The sequence below is a fragment of the Podarcis raffonei genome, chromosome 9 (genome assembly GCF_027172205.1).
Source record: "Podarcis raffonei isolate rPodRaf1 chromosome 9, rPodRaf1.pri, whole genome shotgun sequence".
Classification (NCBI taxonomy): Eukaryota; Metazoa; Chordata; class Lepidosauria; order Squamata; family Lacertidae; genus Podarcis; species Podarcis raffonei.
Window position 1 is genome coordinate 22,776,994 of NC_070610.1, and position 12,133 is coordinate 22,789,126.

The following is a 12,133-nucleotide window of genomic DNA, read 5'->3' on the forward strand; positions in this document are numbered from 1 at the left end:
AGCCAAAAGTGCTCAAAGCAGCAAATGGACATTTTGCCTTTGTACATAGTTCTTCTGACATACATTCAAGCCCGCCTTCTCTGTCCTTTGTCCTGACAAGCAAGAAGCAAGATCAGAGTTGAAGGACACATTCCAGCCAGGCAAAAACACTCTGGGCCTGAAGCATGGTCCGTGAGGGGTGTGGCCTGAGGAGAAAGTGGGCGTGTGCTGGGAGAGTTCCAATGCCCTGCCCCTCCAGGCCTGAGGTTCCCCTCCTATGCTCTGTAGAGTAATCAAATTTAGCTTATTTTTATTTCACTTGTATTTAGTAAGCAAAGCTAAAACTTCGGAAACCAGACCCTCCAAGTGTCCCTATTTTCCAGGGACAGTCCTGGATTTACAGAAGCCATCCCAGTTTCTGATTGGATCCTGGAATGTCCTGCTTTTCCTTGGGATGTCCCTATTTTCATCGAAGAAATGTTGGTGGGTATGAAGTTATGCGACTCCCGAGCCAAGGAAATGAGATACAACCTTTAGCAGACATCTGAAGGCAGCCCTGAATAGGGAAGTTTTTAATGTTTTTTTAATTATTATTATTATTATTATTATTATTATTATTATTATTATTTATTGGAAGCCACCCCAGAGAGGCTGGGGCAAGCCGGTCAGATGAGTGAAGTAGAGTTGTTGTTGTTGTTGATGATGATGTTGAATAGGGGATCCGTATTTTCATTGGAGAAATGTTGCATCCATTCATGTCTATTAATGAGCTTATGAAATGGGATTATTTCCTGTGGAAAGATAAAGTACTGGAATCCCACACCCCGCCCCCCCTCGATATCATTGATTATATTGCACCAATTGATTTTCCAAGTCCTTCTTGGAGCAACGTGGTCTAGAAATAGCGTCTCTTGCATGCATTTAAATCTGGCAGGTGGGTTGTTCAAATAAAGCTAGGGCTCAACAGAAATGTGTTGAATTCTGCAGATGTCTACAGAGGCGCTGAAAGGCTCTCCACAAGCCTATTTTTGCCTAAGACGTTTTTAACCATCTCTACAAATTTTTCGATCTTTGTTTACAGGCATTTCTCCGGCTAACAGAAATGTAAATAGCACGTTAATTGAATTTCCCGGTAGTGGATTGAAAAGTGCTGCTGAAACAGGCTGGAGAGAGAACTAATACAAAGATCTATAGCAGAAGCATCAAGAAAATCTGTGGTATGTATGTATTTATAAAATGATGGGGGCTGTGAAGAAATATTGAATATTTTGAGCAGGAGAAAAGAGTTGTGGCTACATTATTATCATTAAGTTATGGGTCTGTAGTCGTGGCATAAAGGCAAATATTTTTTTCAAATATGTAAGCAGATGGCCAGTTCACACATGTGACAGTTCTCGCAAGATTGCTCTAGGCTAGACTCAAAGGAAGGATCCACTAATTTGTGTCTGTTAGTGATTGACTCACAAGCGGGTGTCCTATATGAATGGCACTTCCCCATCATGAGAACATGGGCTGCAACCCCACATGGTTGGGGGTGAGTTCAGGAGAGGTTTTCATTGGCTGAATATCATTTGAACATCAGGGGCTATGCTTACTAGATAACTGGCAACGTCTCTCTATAAATTCTGTGCTATGAGCCCTTAATATGTGAATGGTCAATTCAAGATAATGTTTCTCTTGAACATTAGATGTTCCTTATAATCCCATCTAGGGATGCGGGTGGCGCTGTGGGTTAAACCACAAAGCCTAGGACTTGCCGATCAGAAGGTTGGCGGTTTGAATCCCCTCAACGGGGTGAGCTCCCATTGCTCGGTCCCTGCTCCTGCCAGCCTAGCAGTTCGAAAGCACGTCAGAGTGCAAGTAGATAAATAGGTACCGCTCCAGCAGGAAGGTAAACGGCGTTTCCGTGCGCTGCTCTGGTTTCAGTGTTCCATTAAGCCAGAAGCGGCTTAGTCATGCTGGCCACATGACCCGGAAACTGTACGCCGGCTCCCTCGGCCAATAAAACGAGATGAGCGCCGCAACCCCAGAGTCGGCCACGACTGGACCCAATGGTCAGGGGTCCCTTTACCTTTACTATAAACCCATCTAGTCTGCTTAGAACATGCACAGCCAACTGTGTGTGAGAGAGAATAAAACACAGCCCAGCACAGAGAGAAAATGCAGGCCCAATCTCAGAGAGGAACAAGCACAAATGTACACACACACACACGCACATTCACATACATAATATAAGTTTTATTAAATTTTCTGTTTTACAATTTAGAATACTCATTTAAATATCCTTAAAATATCAGTGACTTCCCTTCTTCTCTTTCCACGGTTCATTTTGCATATCATAAACCCCTGCATATTTTACATAAACTAAACCATTAAGTATTCCATTATTGCATCCAACAAAACTTGTTTGCACTGTTGAATTTATCTTAATGCTGCCAACGTTTTCAAGTGTACACAATCTCCCCCCATATATTCAATAAACATTTTCCAATCTTCTCTAAACGTATGTTCTTCTTGTTCTCTTATTCTATATGTTAGGTCCGCAAGCTGCGCATATTCCATCAGCTTAAGTTGCCATTCTTCTTTAGTTGGGACCTTGCTCGTTTTCCTTGGGGGGCGGGGAATGGACAAATATACAAATATAGACCCACTCCACTGCCTAGTTTCTTCCCTCCTCCACCATCCTGCCTGCCCCAGATCCATTCAGACTTTCTCTCCCTTGTTCAATGCATCTGGTCTGGTTACTGCTGCTGCTGTTACTCACAAACATACTTTTCATATCTGTTTTTAACAACATTTTTACAGAGAGCTTTATCTTCCTCCTGTTCGACTGTTCTGCTCCAGATCCCAGCTTGGAAAAGTTCATAAAGTTGAAAGCAAATGGGGGAAAGCAATGCTCTTCTCACTGCCTGTCTCTGCTCTGTGTACCTTTTAAAGCTACGATTGATCCCTTCCCACTTCAAAAAGGAAGGGGAAAAAGGCAGAAAGGGGTCTCACAGGAATCAGAGGAAATCATTATGGGTGCATTTGTGCCCACGGGCACCAGGTTGGCAGTGCCAGATCTTGGGTGATGTACCAGTGCATGACCTAATCCAGAACAAAACACTGCATACATGGAAGTCTGCTTCTACTTGTGAGTTGCTCTCATGGGACCAGGTTGACGGTCCTATTTATGATATCATGTCAATATATAAAATCCAACTGTTAGGAGCTGCTGAGAATAGATTCTGCGCTATTACACATGCTATACAATTTCTGTTCTCATAGAAATTGTATAATGAAATGTGTGACGATGAAGAATTTGTTTATTGCAACTTTTAATTGAATTTCCTGGAATGTAATAGCGTAAATCTCCACACACAAAAATGTGCTTTTAAATATTCAGTCTTTGTCAATGGGTTGTACCACAGATTAGAAAAGAAGCACATTATCAAAACCAAACCAAACCATCATAAATAATATGAAATGAAAAAAATAATAACAAGGTACAATTTAACCAAAGTTAAGAACTTTTAAAGCCTACCAATGGCTTGGGAGAAATCTAAGTGCGCTCTTAACTTTTCCCCAATGGAGTGAAAATGCTTAATTTTGGCTGGATTATACCCGTAATCCGTATGAAACCCAAATTACTGTGTGGTCTTCTATATTGATCACACTGGAGCAAATGCCATATTATTTCTAAATTAGTCACTTTTTAATGTATTAGAGGCTGTGGGGGGGGGGGGGAGATAAGAATGCTTTGTAGCCGACCCACCCCATTCATCCAACAGGATAATATATTAGTGAAGGACATCTGTCAAACTTGTCTTCTCCTTAGTTTAGCTTCTAATTGCCATGGAAAGACTCTCTGCTTCTGGGTCCAATTTATGAACACACTGTCTGCTTTTCAATGTTAAAACCCCTTAATTGCTCCTGTTACTATCATTGGCTGCAATCTTGACCCCATGAATGTCAGGGTGGCCGTTGCCTTAAGAGGAGGAAAGATCGCTCCGGCTTCTTATTGCGGCTCGCTCCGCAGGACAACAAAACGTGCCATTTTTAAGGATATGTTTATAAATGGTTTTTTCAATTTCTTCTCCGGTAAGAAATGTGGCCTCCTTCATCTAAATCCAGCTCCCCGTACGATTTACATTAGACAGCACTCCATCAATAAAACCATCAAAAATGATCTACAGCATCGGAGACAAAAGATATTGTGTCAAGTTGACACTAATCGGTTAATTCCAGTAAACCTTCCAAGAAACAAAAGCTTGTTGTCTATCACTAATGAGTGTGTGAGGGCCCCCTCCTGGTCCTATAGCAATGCATATCTATAGAGATCTATCTGGCAGACACATTGCCCAAGGGCTCTATATGGAAACCCCTGGACAGAATCTATAGTTAATGATGTTGACCCTGCTTCCCCCAGCAGGGTTGAATTCAAGACCTCCTTATATCTGACAGCTGATGGTGTATATTATGAGGATAATATAGACTGCTTAGCGCTCTTCTGATTTGAAACATTGGCAGAGTTTAAAGTTCTCTGCTTGGACCTTTGTGATAACATGCTAGACCTGGTTGTGCTATTTGATTGAGAATGGTGCAAAGCAACTGTTGAGAAGGTGCAAGGGAAAATGACAAGCAAGAACAAGTCTCCTCATTGTTTAGATCAGGTAGCAAATCCAATCCAGAAACTTTTTAGGGATGTCACAGAGTATCGCCTGACCTTCTCTGGCCTATCAAGGTTAAGAAGCTATCTTGGTAGGTATGGATGGTCCCTCAGCAATCGGACCCTTTGGGCAGAGCGGGATGGTGGCACACAGACGGAATGGCTGCCCTAACATCCATCAGGTCACAAGTTCAAGACCCTTCTATGGGCTCAAGTCCAGACACTCAAGTCCCAATTTCATGTTCGGAGGTCAGGGAGGGGAGAACATATAAAGATGTCTTGAAATACAGCGTGTTCCAAAGGTCCACTCTGAGAGACATGTGAGATTAATTGCAGGAAAGCAGCAGCGTATTTGCTATTTATTTATTTTAATTATTTTAACTATGGCAATATTATCGGCAAAAGAAAAACCTGCTTTGTGTGTGTAAGAGAGAAAGGCAGGGGTCAGTGAGTTTTCCTGAGCAGACCTTGCAGGGATGCATAGGAATTGAGCAAGAGTATGAAAGGTAAACAGGGATGTGGGTGGTGCTGTGGTCTAAACCACAGAGCCTAGGGCTTGTCGATCAGAAGGTTGGCGGTTCGAATCCCCGTGACGGGGTGAGCTCCCGTTGCTCGGTCCCTGCTCCTGCCCACCTAGCAGTTTGAAAGCACGACAAAGTGCAAGTAGATAAATAGGTACCGCTCTGGCAGGAAGGTAAACGGTGTTTCCGTGCGCTGCTCTGGTTCGCCAGAAGCGGCTTAGTCATGCTGGCCACATGACCCGGAAGCTGTCTGTGGACAAACGCTGGCTCCCTTGGCCTATAGAGCAAGATGAGCGAGCAACCCCAGAGTCCTCCACAACTGGACCTAACAGGCAGGGGTACCTTTAGCTTTACCTTTATAAAAGGTAAAAGGTAAAGGTGAAGGACCCCTGGACGGTTAAGTCCAGTCAAAGGCGACTGTGGGGTTGCAGCGCTCATCTCACTTTCAGGCTGAGGGAGCTGGCGTTTGTCCACAGACAGCTTTCCAGGTCATGTGGCCAGCATGACTAAAGCACCACTGGCGCACGGAGGACTGTGATGAGTGCCAGAGTGCATGGAAACACTGTTTACCTTCCTGCTGCAGCAGTACCTATTTATCTACTTGCACTGACGTGCTTTCAAACTGCTAGATTGGCAGGAGCTGGGACAGAGCAACGGGAGCTCACTCTGTTGCGGGGATTCGAACTGCCAACCTTCTGATCGACAAGCCCAAGAGGCTCAGTGGTTTAGACCGCAGTGCCACCTGCATCCCAATGAGCAAGAGCATGCTAGCCATTGGTAACATAGCTGGTGCTAGCAAACTGGTGACCCTAAGCAGAGGCAGTTTTAGGGTAGCATGACCGGTGCCGTCGCCCTATGCCCCACCCCACAGGGGACTGCTGTAGAAGGGAACCTGAGAGGTGGGAGGGCTCTGGATTTTAACATCGCACGGGGCGCTGCTGAAATTTGAAAGCCCAAAGTATGCCACTGCCCTAAGATGATAATTATATTTATTACTGGCTGCTTATCCCCCCTCCCCCCGGAAAGTGAAAGTGAAAAACATAAAGAACAAGGAGAAACAACCTAAAAAATTTACATGCGGATGAGAGAATGATATAGCCAGGGGTTTGCATACCCCTAAATGGTGCTTTTTTCCTTTTAAAAATGTTTAGGGTTAGTCTCATTTTGACTCAAGAAAAACCACCATTTTGTAGTTCAATGGGAAAAAGAAATACAGTAAATGGACAAAAGTACAAAGATTCGCAAAATGTTTAGGAGTATGCGTACCCCTGCGTCCCTGGATTAAACTTCAGTGTCTTGGCTGTCATCCAGTCTATCCACGGTCACTCTTTCTTTCTTTCTTTCTTTCTTTCTTTCTTTCTTTCTTTCTTTCTTTCTTTCTTTCTTTCTTTTCTTTCTATATAAATAAATATATAAATATATAAATATATAAATTTATATTAAATTTAGATACTGCCCTTTATCCACAGGTCTCCTTGCAGATGTAAACAAGAAATAGAACTTGTGTTGTCAGCATATTGATGACAATGCAGTCCAAAGCTATGGATGACCCTACTCTTTCATGTAGTTAATAATAATAATAATAATAATAATAATAATTATTATTATTATTATTATTATTATTATTATTATTATTATTTATACCCCTGCCCTTCTGGCTGAGTTTCCCCGGCCACTCTGGGCAGCTCCCAGCAGAATATTAAAAACACAATAAAACATCGAACATTAAAAACTTCCCTAAACAGGGCTGCCTTCAGATGTCTTCTAAGATCAGATAGTTGCTTATATCCTTGACATCTGATAAGTGGGCATTCCACAGGGCGGGTGCCACCACCGAGAAGGCCCTCTGCCTGGTTCGCTGTAACCTCACTTCTCGCAGGGAGGGAACCGACAGAAGGCCCTCGGAGCTGGACCTCAGTGTCTGGGTTGAATGATGGAGTGGAGACACCCCTTCAGGTATACTGGACCGAGGCCGTTTAGGGCTTTAAAGGTCAGCACCAACACTTTGAATTGCATGGGAGATAAAAATCAAACCCTGTGGCATCCCGCATTCCATGGGGCCGAACAAAATTCCCCAGCGCTACTCTCTGAAGATGGTCACCTAAGTGGGACTGGAACCACCACAAAGGAGTGCTGCTCACTACCAACTCAGGCAGCTGCTGCAGAAAAATATCATGATGGAGGGCATTGAAAGCCGTTGAGAGATCAAGGAGGATTGACAAGGGACGCCCCTGCTGGCTCCGTCCAGGCAAAGGTCACCATACAGGGCAATCAAAGCATTTTCCAGGCCTAGACCTCAGTGGACATGGATCTGGAAATTTGGTTTTGTCCAAGAGATTTGGCCCCGTCTTATATTGCCTAGAAAAGTTGGCATTAGTCAAGGAGCCAATGCCACAGCTACCAAACAGGATTATCGCAATGATAGAAAAAATGTGGTAGGGCTGCACTGCCTTGAGCTAGATTAGGTAAAGGTAAAGGGACCCCTGATCATTAGGTCCAGTCGTGGTAGGTAAGGTAAAAGGTAAAGGACCCCTGGACATTTAAGTCCAGTCAAAGGCAACTATTGGGTTGTGGCGCTCATCTCGCTTTATTGGCCGAGGGAGCCGGCATACAGCTTCCAGGTCTTGTGGCCAGCATGACTAAGCCGCTTCTGGCGAACCAGAGCAGCGCACGGAAACGCCGTTTACCTTCCCGCCGGAGCGGTACCTATTTATCTACTTGCACTTTGACGTGCTTTCGAACTGCTAGGTTGGCAGGAGCAGGGACCGAGCAACGGGAGCTCACCCCGTCGCGGGGATTCAAACCGCCGACCTTCTGATCGGCAAGTCCTAGGCTCTGTGGTTTAACCCACAGCGCCACCCACATCCCTGAGCTAGATTATCCACCCCAAAAAACATTTTGTATGAAAATAAAAATTAAGTGAACAGCGTTACATGGAAATTAGCACAGCGACATCAGGAGCTAGTGCCAGTATAAATGTTGGAGAATGTTTAGGAATTCTGCCTCCCTCCCTTTCTATTCTCACGTTTATTCATCTGAAGATGAAAAAGTACCCAAGACATACTTCCAAGACATGGAGAGTGCTGGCTGAAACGATGACAGGGGCTACTGTTAAAAATTAAATTGTGCCTTATTTCTGGTGCAGTTCTTGTGTGCCACATTTGCGAATAGTAGCGAGAGATTTAATGATCACATATTTTTGATCTTATTTCCCTTTGGTCGATGGCAATTTTTTTCTGTTAATGTCGACTTAGAGCTCAAAGTAATTTAGTAATTGATTCTAAGCACGGCAGCTCGCCAATGGCAGTTCTCCATTCAGGGAAATATCTTTGCTAATTTTATCCTCTGGAATGAGATTACCATGCTAATCTCCTCCCAGCCCTCAGTAGCTTGGTCATTGGGGACTCGCTGATGCAAATTATGTTATTAAACACAGCCCACTCCGCCCAACACAAGGGAAAAATGAGAGGAGAACAGAAAGAAGCAACTGAGGGGCGGGGGGAAATTGGCAATATCAATTCTCTACGAGTGTTATTTTCCAGGGTCCCCTTCATTGTTTTGCTGTCATGTGTGGAGCCCCAGATAGTCACCTTTTAGAGACAAGTTGTGCTTGGTTTTTAAGTTTGCTTTGTTGTTATTTATTTAGAAGATTGACAAACCGCTTGACCAAAGAGCTTTCCAACGCAATGTGCAAATAGAGCTGCAGTTAATGAACAGCTAAAATCCAACAAACCAATAAAAACAGCAAATATATGTAGGGCCATCATCATTAAAATACATCAGATCGATAAAGCTTGCAAAACAAATATACAGTGGTACCTCGGGTTACATACGCTTCAGGTTACAGACGCTTCAGGTTACAGACTCCACTAACCCAGAAATAGTACCCCGGGTTAAGAACTTTGCTTCAGGATGAGAACAGAAATCGTGCTCCGGCAGCGCAACGGCAGCAGGAGGTCCCATTAGCTAAAGTGGTGCTTCAGGTTAAGAACAGTTTCAAGGTTAAGAACAGACCTCCGGAACGAATTAAGTTCTTAACCCGAGGTACCACTGTATATGCTTATGACTATTTACTCTGGACATCCCCTTAAAACAAAATTTGATTCTTTAGTAAGCGCTCAAGTGCCACAAAAGGTCTGTGGGCTGTATGTCCCCATCACCCTTTCTCTTCACCCTTTATTGTCTTCTATACACTTTGGATTTTAGATTGTAAACTCCCTGGGACATGGTGCTGTCATTTTTGCAAATATTACAGTGGTACCTCGGGTTAAATACGCTTCAGGTTACAGACTCTGCTAACCCAGAAATAGTACCCCGGGTTAAGAACTTTGTTTCAGGATGAGAACAGAAATCGTGCTCCAACGGTGCAGCGGCAGCGGGAGGCCCCATTAACTAAAGTGGTGCTTCAGGTTAAGAACAGTTTCAGGTTAAGAACAGACCTCCAGAACGAATTAAGTACATAACCAGAGGTACCACTGTATTTTGTAAAGCGCTGTGTACTCTGATAGGCTGTGCTTCAGTGGAAAGTGCTATCGTTTTGCTGTTTAAAGAGCAGCATCGCTCTTGTGTCTCCAACTATGTGCATGATATATCATGCTTGAAATAAATATAAGTCCTTTTATATTATATCAGCCAACGTTTCACAGAGCGCTGGCCATGTGCAGAATGCAGAACAGAATGCAGGCGACACTGCCCTTGACCAGACAATCAGCAACTGGTGGACAAAGAGCCAACATTGGCACCTATAAAGGGTTCTTTGTTTTCATAGAACCATATAATTGTAGAGTTGGAGGGGGACACCAGGGTCATCCAGTCCAACCCTGCTGCGATGAAGGAATCGTTTTGCTCGACTCAGGGCTCAAACTCACGAACCTGAGATTAATAATCTCGTGCTCTACCAACTGAGCTATCTGGTTCCCCAGAAACTAATGCAGAAGGAAAAGGTTATATCTGAAAGGGGGTTATGCTGGTCTACGACCGTAATAAAGTGTTGTTGTTGTTGTTGTTGTAAGGGGAAAGTAACTGAAGCCCCAACACTGGCCAATAGCGTGCCATGGAATTGTGGCTCACCAACCATCACCCCTCCTCAAAAAGGACCCTATTGGCTAACCACAAGCTTACATCTACATATTCTTATTTTACCAAGTGTGACTTTGACAAGGCAGAGCAATCATTTTTCTTTATGTGTTGAATTGCTTTCCCCTTCATCTTGATTCTTAGTGTGCAAATGCATGAGCTCAATTACACTTGAACCTTACCTTGAAGCACTGCACGCATCCATGGATAACCCCGTTATGAAATTCAAGAGGCCTAATGCAATTTGGTCCAGGAAGATTTACTTGTTAAAAGGAAAACAACTTTCCCATAAATAATTTACTACAACGGGGGGGGGGGGAATAATCCTTGCTCCCATCATCCTTGCATTGAAACTAAGCAAATAGGATCATGCTCGATGAGTTATTTTTAAATTGCTTGGAAGTGCACAACTCTCATATCATTGTCAATAAATTGGGGAGAAATAGCTGAAGAGAAGAAATTGCTAGATGTCTTGTAGCTTTACAGGGCAAGTTGATCACAGCTGAAGAAAATGTTTAAAGCTTAAGAGCCTATTCCATGATATTGAGAGTCATTGGAAAATGTAATACATTGAATCAAAAGCCTGTTGGTTTAGAAAACAATATAATTTGCAACATGCATTTAAAAACACACACACACACACACACACACACACACACACACCTGGCGCTGCACAGTTGGCCACACTCCCAAAAGGAAGCTGATCATACTCACAGTATAGGGTTTGCAGCCAAATCACAAATGCATGGTTTGCTAGAAAAGCCTAGGGCTAGTACACAGAAAGTTCTTAAACTTCCTAGAGAGGACCCTCTGTGTGGTCATTTTCCCGCCTCTTCTAGGCAGGAATTATGTAACAACAGATAATCTTTTATACTTCCTCCTGCACCATACTTCCAAGCTAAGCAGACATGTGTCTGGGGCTTCCAGTCACACATACCCTATTTTGAAGCCAACTTTTGTATTTTGCACTTGAGAAGTCTCCTTACCTGCATTGTATCTGCTGCCTGCATTGAAATGTAAGTAAAATATTTTCTGATCTGGAACGATTTTATGTTGGTTCAATGGATTTATAACTTACAAGTTTTAAAACTATTTATTTATATATTGTCTTTCTGCCCAAGGCGGACTACAATTTTAAAACTTGGTTTACCATCATGTAGGAAAGGGGTTGATTTGGTAAGCCATCCCTGGAGAACTTTCTCCTGAAAGGTGAGATATAATATTCAGAACAAATATGAATTATATTGGGTTTAGAATTGAATGGACATATCTTTTTGGCAGTGGTCAAGTGTGTGGCTTCAGGTTTTGCTACTTCTGGTTTTAATGAAGTCTCATTGCATGGGAAAGGGGATAAGAACATTAGAAAAGCTCTGCTTGTTCAGGGCAAAGGCCCACATAAGCCAACATCCTGTTATCTCAGGGGCTAAGCAGATGCCCATGGGAAATCTGTAGGCAGAACCTGAGTATAATAATAACAACAACAACAACAACAACAACAACAACAACAACAACAACAACAATAATTTATTATTTGTACCCCGCCCATCTGGCTGGGTTTCCCCAGCCACTCTGGGCGGCTTCCATAGAAACCAAAAATACAATAAAATATCACAGATTAAAAACTTCCCTGAACAGGGCTGCCTTAAGATGTTTTCTGAATGTCAGGTAGTTATTTATCGCTTTGACATCTGATGGGAGGGCGTTCCACAGGGCGGGCGCCACTACCGAGAAGGCCCTCTGCCTGGTTCCCTGTAACTTTGCTTCTCGCAATGAGGGAACCGCCAGAAGGCCCTCGGCGCTGGACCAATTTTTATTGGTTTTTAACATACAAAATTATAAAACATACCACACAATTTATCACAAATACATTCTTATTGGACTTCCATCAGCACCTCTGATAATCCTCCGT

At 43.3% G+C, this 12,133-nt stretch overlaps 1 long non-coding RNA gene across 1 annotated transcript; it reads left to right on the forward strand.

The window, feature by feature from the left end:
• Positions 1 to 866: 866 nt before the first annotated feature.
• On the forward strand, positions 867 to 10,149 carry LOC128421068 (uncharacterized). Its single transcript, XR_008332218.1, has 2 exons — positions 867 to 1,196; positions 9,781 to 10,149. It is a non-coding gene; the product is annotated as an uncharacterized LOC128421068 (long non-coding RNA).
• The last annotated feature ends 1,984 nt before the right edge of the window (positions 10,150 to 12,133 follow it).